General features: G+C 35.1%; 1 long non-coding RNA gene across 2 annotated transcripts; it reads left to right on the forward strand.

Annotated features, from left to right (window-relative positions):
* The first annotated feature begins 5040 nt into the window (after nt 1–5040).
* LOC142631450 (uncharacterized) lies at nt 5041–6276 on the forward strand. Of its 2 annotated transcripts, none has more exons than XR_012843609.1 (2): nt 5041–5127; nt 5616–6276. It is a non-coding gene; the product is annotated as an uncharacterized LOC142631450 (long non-coding RNA). The 2 variants fall into 2 exon arrangements; XR_012843610.1 differs by lacking the exon at nt 5041–5127 and adding an exon at nt 5299–5362.
* The last annotated feature ends 8635 nt before the right edge of the window (nt 6277–14911 follow it).

Below are 14911 nucleotides of genomic sequence, written 5' to 3' on the forward strand. Positions count from 1 at the left end.
TATCGTCAAGATCTTCCCTAACACAGTGTTCGTCTTCATCTTCAACTACTGGAAGTGTAGAGGATTCACCTCGATGTGTACAAAATTGATCTTCATATCTATTGCCAGGTTCGCTCTCAACTGTTCTTGGTGTCTCTTGAAAAGGGGGTGTATAGCCTCCCAACGTAGTGCATTGATCATCTAGGACTGCAAACTGTAAAGATGTAGTTATTTGTACAATATCCTCTGCACCGACTTCTGCACGCGGTTCCAAAGTGACGTACAACTCAGAATTTGCTACTTGTTCCCATTGATGCATCTTGTGAAACATGAACTTCACATGTTTGTCTTCTGTTATCGCCATATATCTGTAATTAATGCATTGATTGAGGACTTCATGTGGAGAACAGAAAGTAATATGTATGTCATGCAAAGCAGGGTTTAGTTGTAGCTCTTCTATAATTTTTATCTTCAAATCACTCAAAGTTTTTAACTTACGGTGTATCATCATATAACAGCACTGGATACACGGACCTTGAAATAGAAATCCGTCATAAGGGTTGGCATTGCTAAGGGATCCACCGTAGTATATATTTATATAGATCATTATCAACCTATAGATCATCAATTGCAATTGTGTTAGTGACAAATTTATAACTCTCAATCAACATCAATCACAAAACTTTGCGTATGACATGCCAACAATACTAACCTCAACCAAATTTGTATATACTCACATCCAAATCATTCTAGAGCCATGACTTTCAAAACCCATTCAAATAAGATATGATGAACAAAAATATTATATCAACTAGTTACCTGTTGAAATCTTTGTTACAACTCTTAAACAACTATATCTTGAAATAATTTATGCTAAAAAGACTACAAATGGGTGTCTTAGGTATCAAACTCAAAATCCATTTCATACCAATGACAAAAATCTAAAAGTACTAAATATTCCTAACAATTGATCACAATATTTAGTACTAAATATTCCCGATATTAATTTTTAAAAAAAACCTAGCATATTATTAATCACAATATTTACACTAACAAAAAAAAATATTCCCAATATGTTGTAATAACATAATTAATCACAATATTTGGTACTAAATATTCTCCCAATACTAATTATTTCCAATAATTTAATCACAAGATTAAAATTTTTTTTTAAAACTTAGCAAATAATTTAATCATAATATTTACACTAACAAAAAAAAATTCCCAATAATTAATCATAATATTAATTTAAAAAAAACTAGCAATTAATCACAATATACTAGCAAATAAATTAATCACAATATACTAACAAATAAATTAATCACAATATTTCCACTAACCAAAAAAAAAAAAAAAAACCTAATACGTTCTAATTGTTTCTTAAAAAAAAACCTAGCAACTCATCATAATATTAACTAATAAAAAATATTTTTAATATTGTGTTACCTATGAGAGATTGTTGTTAATGTGACAAATTGTGTGAGACTTGAGGAATGTGAGTGTGAGCTTGAGGAATGTGAGTGTGAGCTTGAGGTGACAGATTGTGTGAGGCTTGAGGAATGTGAGAACTTGAGGGTCAGCTGAAGAGAGAATATGAGAATGAGAGAGCACATATGACCCGGGTAAAGGGGGGAAAAAGGTCCCAATTGGGACCCACACGACACGTGGATGGGCTGGAGACCATTCACAGAAATCGAGTTCAGTAGACTCGATTTTTAAAAGCAAATAAATCGAGTCTACTTTACTCGAGTTATGTCCACGTGCCCAAAAAGCGGTGGGGACCCAAAATTGACTACTGGACTTGATTTCATTTAAAGTGATTGGCACGTGACCTGAGTGTGAAACGTGGTAGACTTGGAAATTGGAAATCGAGTCCAAAGGACTCGATTTTTTCGACCAAAAACCGAGTTCAATGAACTCAATTTTTGTGCCTACGTGGACTCCTTGTCCAGGTCAGCCGGTGCTATGATAGAGAAATCGAGTACAAGGTACTTGATTTATAAGCCCAAAATCGAGTCCAATGGACTTGATTTGTTAGAAACTGATGATGCCGAAGAAATCACCAGTAAGCTGCGAGCACTCCTCAGATTGAAGCAACACCTGCGAAGGGAAAATAGACGATCGAACAGAGAGCACTGATGTGGTGCCAGCCAAAAACCCTCCGACAATCAAGTTAGAGTCTTTTCAACAACCCTAGAGTGCCAGAGTTGAGATAATTGTGCGTACCTTTGGGTCATGAGGGTTTTGGGGTATATATAGTGGTATGGAGCTGAAATAATCGCCTTGGTGAAAAAGTATTTTCCTTTTAGAAGAGTAATTTGTGGATCTTTGCCTATTGTATAGAGCCCTTTCCTTATAGGAGTCCTCTTGACTAAGGTTGAACGTGTAGCGCAAGAAATTTCCTTATATTCACGTATGCAGAAATCAAGATAGGCTAAGAACGAGGGTTGGATTACTTCTTCAGCTTTTACCTACCAAGGTCGTCAGTTCACATGTGCCTCATACACTGTCGTCAGCCTGTGTATGTCTCCAAAAAAGAACGTCAGCTAAGGATCTTCACAATCAAGGTTGTCAGCCTTGACTCATCAGCTTGATACTTTAGCCTCACCTCGCCATGTAAGGGGTGTGACCTTGAATCACCAAAAGAAGGCGTCCTAATGAGCATGGCCGACAGGTTGTATTTTTCCGTCACCTTCTTAATGTACTGAGCTTGTAAAAAACTTCACTATCAGAAACCAAATTCGTTTCAAACATTTGCTTACTAATGATATTGTTTGGATTCTTTAGTTATTTATGAAAAATTGCCAAGAATCTAGATAAATTACCAGAAGCTATGTACTGTGGGTTTTCTTTTCTTTCAGTGTGATGGCAAATTTTCAGAGTTGTGTTGGAGGAAGCCCCATGTGCCCTCTTCTAGGAGTCAGATGAAAGCTCTTCAGTAGCTAATCTGAAGAATTTCAATCGAGCGAATTTAAACCCGGCTGAGCAAAATAAAGCAATTTTTTTTTTTTTTATTTTATTTTTAATTTGTTACATTCACACGAAAGCCACTGACTTAACTTTCACAAATTATTACAACCAATCAACCCTTGATCTGTAAATATAAAACCTTAACAAAGATCCATCTATTCTTTCACCCACTCTTAATCATCTTATGCTTGAGAGGAAATTTTACCACCCAAACACTAGATCACCATCTGCGATGTCGGAGTGATTTGAGCACATAAACAACAACAAAAATTTAGTAACCTTGAAGTAACAGAGAAATCAATTTTGCAGCTGGAGGTTTATAAATTAACTTATATCACAATTTCTTTATAGTGGATTTGACGAGCTGGGCTAGCTCCTGGAGTGTTTTTTCTTATTGGATTTTTACTTTGTGAACAATACCTCGTCTCTAATGTGTAGTTGTTCTTGTGATGGTTTTATCACTGCCTCATCCAGATCACAAAATAATCAGCTAATTAACTAATTGGTATTAAATTGATAAAATCAGTAAGAAGTCATACTAGGGGTCTAAAGTCTAAACACATAATTTTTTATTGGTATTAGAGGTTTGGTTCACCTTGTTTGGATTAAATTTCTTGAGGTTTGGTTCACCTTGTTTGGATTGAATTTCTTGTGTGATCCTTGACCCCATTTGTTATGGATAAAGTTGTGTGTTTATACTCATGAGATGTTTTACTTAAGAGTTCTATAGGTTATCTTAGAGTTGGTAACAAGTTGTTTAGGGAATTGAGAAGATCAAAGAAAAATTCTAAAAAATATCCCTTGAAAATTTGAATAATCTTGAGCTTGAAAAAGGAGGCCTTAAGTATGAAGCTTGATGAAGCGAATAAGTTGGTTCAAAAATAGAAAGAGTTCCAGAAAGTAATTGAAAAAATTAAATGAAATTGATGTCCATATGAACTCACACATACAAAGAGGAGGTCCAATCAAGTTTTATAACTTCGGCTTATTTGGTTTAGCAGAAACAATTTGGGAAAGCTTACTAGTGTGTGAACTAAACTTGCATGCCCATTACTGAATCTAGCAGCCCCGTGTCTATAGCATCATCATCATCAAAATCATCATACATCACGAGCCAGTCTGTTCCATTCCAGCTTTAATGAATTAGTGCTCACAATTTCAGAAAGAAGCAAACATTAGAGAGCCTAGGCAGAAACAGTAGCCATCAACTGGCTTCAGAATGCCCTCTTGTTTCAGTCTTTCTTCAAGTGTAGCTCTTATTTTTAACCCTACACCAACAGTAGCCATCAACTGGCTTCAGAATGCCCTCTTGTTTCAGTCTTTCTTCAAGTGTAGCTCTTATTTTTAACCCCACACCAACTTGATCACACTTGCTATATTTTAACAGTTGCACTTAGCCAAGTTGCAGCAACTAATATTTTGTGTTGATTGAAAAAGTAAATGGGTACATTGTCTAGATAAAGGCAAAGTAGCTTAAAAAGATCCACGTGACAGACTCCAATTAGCTAGGATTGTAGCTTTAAAAAAAAATTACAGAGTTAAAAAACAATAAAACAAAACAAAAAGTAGGATCAACATGACAGCATGCTTTAGAAGGGTTAGCTGTTACAACGTGGAATGTTCAGTATCTACAAAATACTATTATTCACACCGTGCACCCTTGGTGTAGTGTTCACTCCACAAGTATAAATGCTTGTGGGGTGTGGGGGGCAAAAGTTAAAGTTCAAGTCTCTAGGAGAAAGCTTCACACACATATACACTTAAATTAGGCTTGAGTAGAAATTCTATCTTGTATTAAAAAAAAAAAAAATACTATTATTCATGGTGGTATTCTTTACTCTTCTTCAAATGTGGCGGTATCTAGTATGAATTTGTTAAGAGGATTTTCAACTAGTTTTGAACCAAAAAATGAAACAACAATCTATCCCTGTTGGTTCTATGTTAATGGTGCTTGGATGCCTCCACTGCGTGGTATTTATAAGATCAATTGGTCTGTTCAGTTTATACTAGAGCTTTGACCGTAATGGATTGGGTGTACTTATCCATGATACTGAGGGTGCTGTTATATTACATGCAATTGTTCTAAAATTCCATGAGTTCAAGGCCTCTTGGACTCTTTTCTCTCAGGAGTAATTGAGGCGATTATTTTCTCACAAGAGACTAGGATTATATTTTTGAGTATGATGATGCTAGAAATCTGTGTTTGCCAATTTCTATATCTTGCTGTAATTATGTAATCTCTAAAATCTGTTGGCAATTCAAGCAAAAGGTTGCCCTGAATTTTTAGCTGCTTTAAGTAATTGTACCTTTTAAACAAGTTTTCAATAAAAACCTGGAAACAAGCACACAATTACCATATCACTATCGAAAATTTGTAACAGCAATACTACCCAATTCTAGAGTCCACTAGTCGGTGCGGTTTCTAAATCCCCATGGATTTTCTGTGGAAAAAAAAAAAAAAAAAACATTATTGATCTAGTAAAGATCATTAACTGCTGATGGCCTATAATTTATTTCGTTATAATATTTGTTTGATTTGATCGGTTACTTTACTCCTTTTCTCTCTTTCTAGCATCTGACCTCTGAAGGGTTCGAAAATTTTCCAGAATCTAGTCAAGATATTGATCCATCTAACCCTGTTAATTTTTTTTTTTTTTTTTTTGCAGAGACCATAGAGCTCTTTCTGAAAAATCTACAATCAATTGGCAAGATTGAGAAAAAGAGATGAAGTCAGTATCTCCAGAAAGGCTTCTTCAGTTTTTAAGCGAAGTTTTGATTCCAAATTTGATCGCTACTTTATGCTCGATGAAATCAATGGTTTACATCTCCTCCACTACGGCTGCGATTTCTATGATAATTCCACAAGATATTGTGGACGGAAGGCCAGTTCCAGTCTTCTTCAGAGGACGACCCACGATCTATCATATATTTCTAGGCTGTACCCTTTTCGCGTTTTTGGGCTCCTTCAGTTCCCTGATGGTCCAGCACAAACCAAGGGTTGAAAAAGTTTTCAAGATTTATGCCGTGGCTTCAATGATTTGTGCACTGGTAACTCTCCTCTACGCCACAGTACTTCGGTATGTAGCCCCTCTTTAAAGTAGCCAAAAAAAGAAAAAGAATTTAGGGATGAAGAATCTTCTATATAATTATATTTCTGTTTGTTTGTAGAGAACCTAGATAAATAACTAGAAGCTATGTATTGTGGTTTTTCTTTTCTTTCAGTTTGATGGCAAATTATTACGCTTAAAACACTGCTTGATGTAAATGGAAATATTTCACAATATCTAAAGCTAGTCTGAAGAATTTCAATAGAGTGAATTTAATCCAGTTGAGCGAAATGAAGCAATTTTTAAATTTTATTTGCTCGAAAGCCATTGACTTAGATTTCACAAATTAGTTGCACCCAATCTGTATACACCATAAGAAAGAAATATAAACCCAAATAACATAGAGACAGGGAGAAAGACTGCTGCCACATGTTTTTTTTAAAGAAAACCTTACAAAGATCTATCTATTCTACCCAAGGAGTCAATTTTGTACCAAAGAATGTACCAGTTTAACCAGTGGAATGATATATTTCGATACCGATCAATACCGGTATACTGTTTCGGGTTTACCGTTATTTTTTATATTATAAATAATTTGTTATATATATATATATATATATATATATATATATATATATATATAACAAATTATTCATGATTTTAGACTTTAGTATAAATTAAAAGAACAAAAAACACAATATAAAAAATAGAAAGTTTAATTATTCATTGCATACTAAGAAAACAAATAATACTAATAAGTTAATGCAAGTAAGTTATCATTCTGTCCTTAAAAAAAAATTCAAAAATTACAAAATTAAATTAAAAAAAAAAACTTTTTTCCTATACTAGCCTATACGGCCAGTATTGCCCGAAATCAGCCGGTATGGCCAGTACATGACCGGTACGGCCGGTAGTTAAACCAGTACAAAACGTTGGCGTTTTGATACTAATATATGTACCAGTACGGTACATACCGGCCAATACGACCGGTACCGGTACGATATTGATCACCGTGTTCTACCCACTCTTAATTATTTTATACTTGAGAAGAGATTTTACCACCCAAACACTAGATCACCACCTGTGTTGATGGAGTGATTTGATAAACCACCTAAACAACAAAAAATCTTAAGCAAGGTTGGATCACTATAAAGACAAAAGGTCAGTAGTTTCCGCAAGAGCTAATAACTAGTACTAGAGGTTTGTAAATTAACTTGCATTACAACTTTTTCATGGTGGATTTGACAAGCTGGGCTAGCCCTTGAAGAATCTAGCTCAATTACTAGAAGCTATGTATTGTGGGTTTTCTTTTCTTTCAGTTTGATGGCAGACCTTTTATGCTGGAAACACTCTGCTTGATGTGAATGTAAATATTTAACAAAATCCAGAGTTGTGTAGAAGTCTCATGTGCCCTCTCTTAGGAGTTAGGATTGAGTTAGTGTGGACTAAATTTCATTACAAAAATATCCAGATATGGCTAGTTCCAGTCTTCTTCACGATGGGTAAAACTTGTCCATTAAGGGTGAGTGAGGCAAGTACCTATGGGGGGTGGGTTTAAATTGCCATCCTTAGATGTGAATGCTCTTATAATCAAGGATCAAGTTTGATGAAACTTGCTTGGTTGCCAGTCAAAAGATTTTCAGTCAAGCGAATTTCTTCTTGATGAAGTGAAAATGAAGCAATTTTCAATATGTCGGAATAAAACTTACTCCTAACATTCCTACGAAAGCCACTTACTTAACTTTCATGGGTCAATTGCAACCAATCAACCCTTGATTTGTATGTATCACAAGAATGGAAATAAAACCCTAATAACATGAAGACGAAGAAATACAGCCACAGGTTTTATAAGAGAAAATGTTACAAAGATCCATCTATCCTTTCACCCATTCTAATTATCTTATACTTGAGAGGATATTTTACTATTTAAACACTAGATACCACCTGAGTAATTGAAAGAACGATTTTGCCGTCAGCGATTGAGTAGCCATGTTGGATCAATGTGAAGACAAAGGCTGGATCAACAATCACAGCAAGTGTAGGGAGCACGGATGTGATGTCTAATTATCCATTTTGGAGGCTTGTAGGTTAGCTTGTATAATGACTTTTTCATAGTGTATTTGACAAGCTGTGCTAGGCCCCAAAGTGTTTTTGCTTATTAGGTTTTCACTCTGTGAACAATTCCTCATCTAAAGTGTATAGTCGTTTTTGTGATTGTATTATTATTGCCTTATACATATCACAATTGTAATCAGTTAATTAACTACTTGGACAATTGTTGGCAGAGAATACCTTGGAGAGCTTCTAATTGAGTAGTTAATATAATCTATAGAAATACCATTGAACCCAAATGGCTTAAGCATTTGAGTTTGGGCTTAACTATGTTATATTAGCCACCCATCATTATCATTGCTATTTTAATATGAGACTTCACTCACATGTGTATTCCCAACAATTTCCCCCTCATGTGTGAGTTTCTGACTCTCTATGAGCTTTAACGAAGTCCTACTTGCTCCCTTTTGCATATGAGCTTTTCCTTCACCAGCACATCATCTATGGACCCCTCGTATACTATCCATGGGAACTACATGTCAACCCTGCACACTCACCTATGAGAACCTGATGTAGGACTGTTATGAAATTCAGTACTATACGAGGTTTCTTAATGAATTCTTGAATAAGGAGGGATGTTTAAGAGTTTAGGTTAGAAGAGAATGAATGTTGACTGCTGTTTGGGGCAGAAACAGGGGATAAACGGGAAAAAACACAAATAAACACTAGGTAATCACATTTAGGTCTTCCTAAGTATCACACCTAGGGTTCCTTTGTTGTATATATAGGTATATACAAGGATAGGTTGTAATAGTGATGGTTAAGTTTGGAGAATATGGTTTCATAAAGTGAAAATTCAAGTTTTAGAATTTTCTAAGTGAAAATTCGAAAATCTGAATTTTCTGGAATTTTCTAAAATTTTTTGCAGATTTTTCTAGTGACTATTCAGAAAGGTTGAAGAGGTTTCAATATTTGTTAACCGCTTTATGAAAAAATAACCAACTTTCCATACGTACCTTTTCATGAAACATGCTAATGTTCACTTAAAAAATAACTAACCCTCCATATGTGTCTTTTTATGAAACAAGTTTATGTTCACTTGAAAAAATAACTAACTCTCCATACGTGTCTTTTCATGAGACATAACCCTATGGGTATAAATAAAGGCCTGTATTCATTTGAAAAACTAACTCCGAAAATTCAAAAGTTGGAGAGAAACATAAGAAACACAAGAAACCCTGTGGTCATTCTCCAAAATTGCTATCTGTAGAACCCAACATCTTGGTTGTATCTTGGGGACAAATTTGCGATAATCCTTTAGCAACAAAAGTGTGGGGGGCAAATATTGTCTAAGGAAAACGATATAGTGCCTTCAAGTTATCTATTTTTTGTTTGTCTTTTGTGTTAACCTTGTTCTTCCATTATTACTTTGTGTAATATCCACAACATCCTTGGCATCACATCTCGAAGAAATTTGCATCACACAAACAAAGCTCAAAAATAAGCTGCTGAATTTTATTAATCAAAATATTATGCCATAACATGACCACAAAAGAGCCTTCATATAGAGGCTATAGTTATCCTTTTTCTAGTAGGATTTGGGCTCTAAATAACCTATTCCTAGAATGAATAGGAATACTAATAATAATTAAATAAAAGACTTAATAATACATAAACATAAAATAAGACTCATGGGCCTTTGGTACGGCCAACGACAGCCCATTCCAGATTTAATATATTCCCAGAATGAATAGGAATACTAATAATAATTAAATAAAAGACTTAATAATACATAAACATAAAATAAGACTCAAGGGCCTTAGGCACGGACAAGGATAGCCCATTCCAGATTTTTGAAAATTACCAAATTGCCCTTATTCTAATAGACCTTAATTAAAATTGATCCAACAGCTTCTCAACCTAAAAGACTCGATACTAATAACTAAAATGACCTATCAAAGGTGCAAAGAAGGTCTGGCATCAAAACTAGACTACAATTCTTGAATCTTTGTATATTCAATCTTCTTTTTTCTTGTGCTCTTCCTTATCCTCATCATTCTCCCCTGGTTAGAGAAAACTTGACCTTGAGTTTTGAAATGTTGAAGTAGTACAATCTTGGGCCTCTTGAATAGCATCCTTGAGATTGGATAAAAAGCTTGACTTTGAGTGTCCTTCCTTTTCTTTGATGCTTGAAACCATGATGACAACGGAACAACCTGCTCCCCAATGGGAACATTATACTTTTCAGGAATTACAAAATCAACAATTGGAACCACCATTGCAAGTGACACATTCTTAACTTGATGCACATGTGGAAGTGTTGGAAAAGACTTTTCCATCTCTTTGTTCCCTTCTTTCATCATGTTATAGAGTTTCCTCCATTAATCTAGTAAGTTGCTGTTTTAAATCATCTTCAAGTTGTCGAGATGTTTCAGTTTGCTGATTAGACTCTTCTGCTTGTTCTTTTGGCTCTATGGACTTTGTTGCATGTTGAGTTGACTGTTGCACTTGCTGTTTAGGGTCCACTAGTTGCTCATCTGGTTGTTCTACCATTTTAGCAAACTTTTCTGACTTATCAGCATCTTGTTCATGCTCTTCAACTTCCTTTTGTGGCTGTATAGCTCTTTGTTTTGGAGTTTCAATAATATTCTTGAGGTTTTTCTGAGTTGCAGCAACATCCTTAGGCTTGACCTCTTGTTTTTGCTTCATTTGTCTTGAACTCATAGGTTTTAATACAATTGTTTCATTATTGAACATAAATTGATATGTATTATTCTTTTCACAATGATACATATCTTGGTCATAGAGCCAAGGGCAACCTAATAAGATATGTGTCAAAATCATAGGAATAACATCACACCATATAGAATCATTATATCACCCACAAGAAATAGGAACCAGGCATCATTTAGTTACCAAAATAGAAGTGCTATTTATCCACACCACCTTATATGGTTTTAGATGTGGTTCAGATGGTAACTTCAACCTCTCAATAGTAGCCTCAGAAACAACATTCAGGTCGCTATCACAATCAATAATAATCATCTGACCTTCAGTTCCATAATCCACTATGGTTTGAAATATTGAATTACACTTACAATCCTCCTCTTGATTGGGTGCAGCAAGAATACGCCTAACAACCAAAAGAAGAGACGTGTCTTCTTCTAATTCTAGGAGATCATTAGCCAAAATAGCCTTATCTTTCAACTCATTAGCAGTTTTGACTTTGTAGTCAATATGGACTTTGTAATTTGGCTGCATAGTGGATGCTCTAGGGTCAACCTCTCTCAAAGTTGTTTTCTCGGCTTGGGAAGAAAACCTTTCTATAAGGGGTTGCTTCAAATGCTTCTTAATCGTTAAAGCTAATTGGAATGCCTCAACAACTGTGTGAGTTCGTTGTGTAATCATTTGGCTACGAATTGCAGCCCTTAATCCTGACTTAAATTAGGCTAAGATTTGTTGTGGATCCTCAATTCCTCTATACCAAATTTTGAGGTCTTCAAATTTGTTCATATACTCAACTATTGACATATTACCTTGCCTAAGAGTAATGAATTTTTCAAAGATCTCATCTTCATAACCACAAGGCAAGTACTTTTGTTTTAGCTGCTATTTCATGTCATCCTATCTAACAATTGGAGGCTGTCTAGCACATTGATGATCATACTCCACATCTCTCCACCAAATCTGAGCTTGTCCAATAAATTTCATAATAGCAAAACTGACCCTACTCTCATTAGACATGTCATATCTCTCAAAATAACTTTCCAAAGAAGCAAGCTAATCTAAAAATACATGGGCATCAATTGTTCTAGCAAAATATGGTACTTCTACACGAACTTTCTTCATTGTGTCTCCAGCCTTATTGCAATAATTAAGTCTCTCATAAGGATTTCTACAAGGATTAAACATGTTGCTTGAATTTCTACTTTTCTGATGTAACCCTTCAAATTTGTCAGCAATTGTATAGCTCTGCCTTTTTGGATCTATCATGCTTTCATAGTCCTGATTTGGGCTTTAATACCAATTTGATGCAAGATTGTTAAGAAATTCAGCACTATACTAAGTTTCTTGATGAATTCTTGAATAAGGAGGGATGTTTAAGAGTTTAGGTTAGAAGAGAATGAATGTTAACGGCTGTTTAGGGCTGAAATAGGGGATAAACAGAAAATAATATAAATAAACACTAGGCAATCAAACCTAGGTCTTCCTAAGCATCACACCTAGGGTTCCTTAGCATCACACATTGGAGAAGTTTGCATCACACAAACAAAGCTTAAAATAAGCTACTGAATTTTATTAATCAAAATATTCTACCATCACATGACCACAAAAGAGCCTTTATATAGAGGCTACAATTATCCTTTTCCTAGTAGGACTTGGACTCTAAATAACCTATTCCTAGAATGAATAGGAATACTAATAATAATTAAATAAAAGACTTAATAATATGTAAACAAAAATAAGACTCATGGGCCTTTGGTACGACCAAGGACAACCCATTCCAGATTTAACCTATTCCTAGAATGAATAAAAATACTAATAGTAATTAAATAAACTACTTAATCACACATAAACATAAAATAAGACTCATGGGCCTTTGGTACAGCCAAGGACAACCCATTCCAGATTTCTAGAAAGACCAAATTGCCCTTATTCTAATAGACCTTAATTAAAACTAATCCAACAGATTCTCAAGCTAAAAGACTCAATACTAATAACTAAAATGACCTATCAAAAGTGCAAAGAAGGTCCGACATCAAAACTAGACCACAATTCTTGAATCTTTGTATATTTAATCTTCATTTTTCTTGAGCTCTCCCTTGTTCTCATCAGAATCTGACTCGTACTTCCATGTCCATAGGAACCGCATGTTACATTGTGAATGTTACATTGTGATTTAGCAGCATTAGCAACACTTCTTTGTTTTTTCTAAGATCTTTCGTGTGGACCCCTTAGGCTTGCTCTGTCCCCACTAGGAAAGGAACCATGAACACCTAGCCATCTTCTACGCACACCACTTGAGCTCTAATACCACTTGTAGGAGAGATCACACCTTCAGAGCACCATTAACAACACTCCTTTTTTTCTAGGATCTTCTGTGTGGGCCCTTTTGGCTTGCTGTATCCCCACCAAGAAAGGAACCTTGAATGCCTCGCCACCTTTGTCACACACCACTTGAGCTCGAATACCACTTGTTGGAGAGATCACACCCTGGGGAGCCTCTAATTAAATGGTTAATATAACATGTAGAGAGAATACTTGAATCTAAAGACTAAGTTTATAAGTTTGGACCCAACTATGTTATATTAACCACTCACCCTTGTCATTCTTACTCAATGTGGGATTTTCCTCACGTGGGCATACCCAAATATCTCCCTCTCATGTATGAGTTTCTACCTCTCTGTGGCTTATTGATTGTGAAATTGATAAAATTGGTAGCGAGTCATACTAGGGGTCTAAACACGTAATTTTCAATTAGTATTAGAGCTTTGGTTCATCTTGTTTGGATAAATTTCCTTGTGTGATCCTTGACCCCATTTTTTAGGGATAAAGTTGTGCATATTAATTCATACTCTTTGATGTTTTTCTTAACAAACTCGTCAACATTGTCGTGTAGGGGAGGGTGATACCATCCATCAGAGGGATGTGGTGTCGCAATGTCACATGGAGGAGGAGGAGGAGGAAGGGTTTAGGTCTCAATCAATCTCTCACTCTCTCACTCTCACTCTTACGTGTTTCAATTTTCGAATTGGGGATTTTGGATTTCAGATTTGATTTAATTTTACCCATTACTTATTGGGTTATGTATTTGGACTAATTGAGGGGGGGGTGTTTGGTACTGTTGTTTAAATAACTATTTTCAATGTTTAAACAATATTACACATATTTCCACAAAATAACAACAACGTTGCTAAACATCTCTTATCAAACGGGTCTTGGGTTTCTAAGATGTAACATAATTTTTGTAATTTTTTTTATTAAGAAAATGCAATATCATTTTAAGAAAAAATGACAAGTTGCTATTCTATTAGCCATGTAAGTAACAATACTAACGATAGTTAACAGAATAACTAATAGCACCAATTTTTAAAACTTGAGTGATCAATGGCTCTTACGGGATAACGTTAGGGACTAATAATATATTTTAACATAAATATTATATTATGATCTATCGCAACTAAAAAACAAAAAGATGTGAAAATATTATGATATTTTATTGTATCCCTAAACCTTCTCTCTTTCACATGAGTTGACTAGCAACATTTTATTGAGAACGTTATATGCTTGAAAAGAAGAATACGAATGATAAATGCTATGATCAATGCTGACGACGGAATGCATGAGGTTAGCACTGCCTTTAAAGTGGAAAAGGAAGCATGTGTAATATGGAGTAGAAGAAAAAATCTAGGATCACAAATTCTTTCACAACTTTTTTGTCATAACTATGATGTAGCAAAATTGTAAGGAGGTTATTGAGAAGAAAACTCTAAAGAGGTTTCTACAACATCCACCATTTTAGAGAGAGCTACTCATACTCAAGAGAGAAATCATTTGTAGCCTCTTCTCCTTCCTCTCCCATTGTCATACCTTGAGAGGAGATTTTTACCCAAACACAACTAACACCTATTCACAGTGTAAAGAATGTTTTGGAGCTTGCAAAGCATTAGGTATTTGCCAAAATAAGTCGGTGAGGCTTGGCAGTGCAATTGGATGATACTGCAAGATTTGGTAAGCTAGTGAAAACAAGACTTTGAGAAGTCCATTGATAGCTGGAGCTTGGAGGGCTTAAGTACTTTGGGTAGATTAGGCTTAGAATGTTTTTTTGGTATCATTGTACTCCAACTTATTCACTAGTGGAT

This window comes from Castanea sativa, chromosome 4, assembly GCF_040712315.1.
Source record: "Castanea sativa cultivar Marrone di Chiusa Pesio chromosome 4, ASM4071231v1".
Taxonomy (NCBI): Eukaryota; Viridiplantae; Streptophyta; class Magnoliopsida; order Fagales; family Fagaceae; genus Castanea; species Castanea sativa.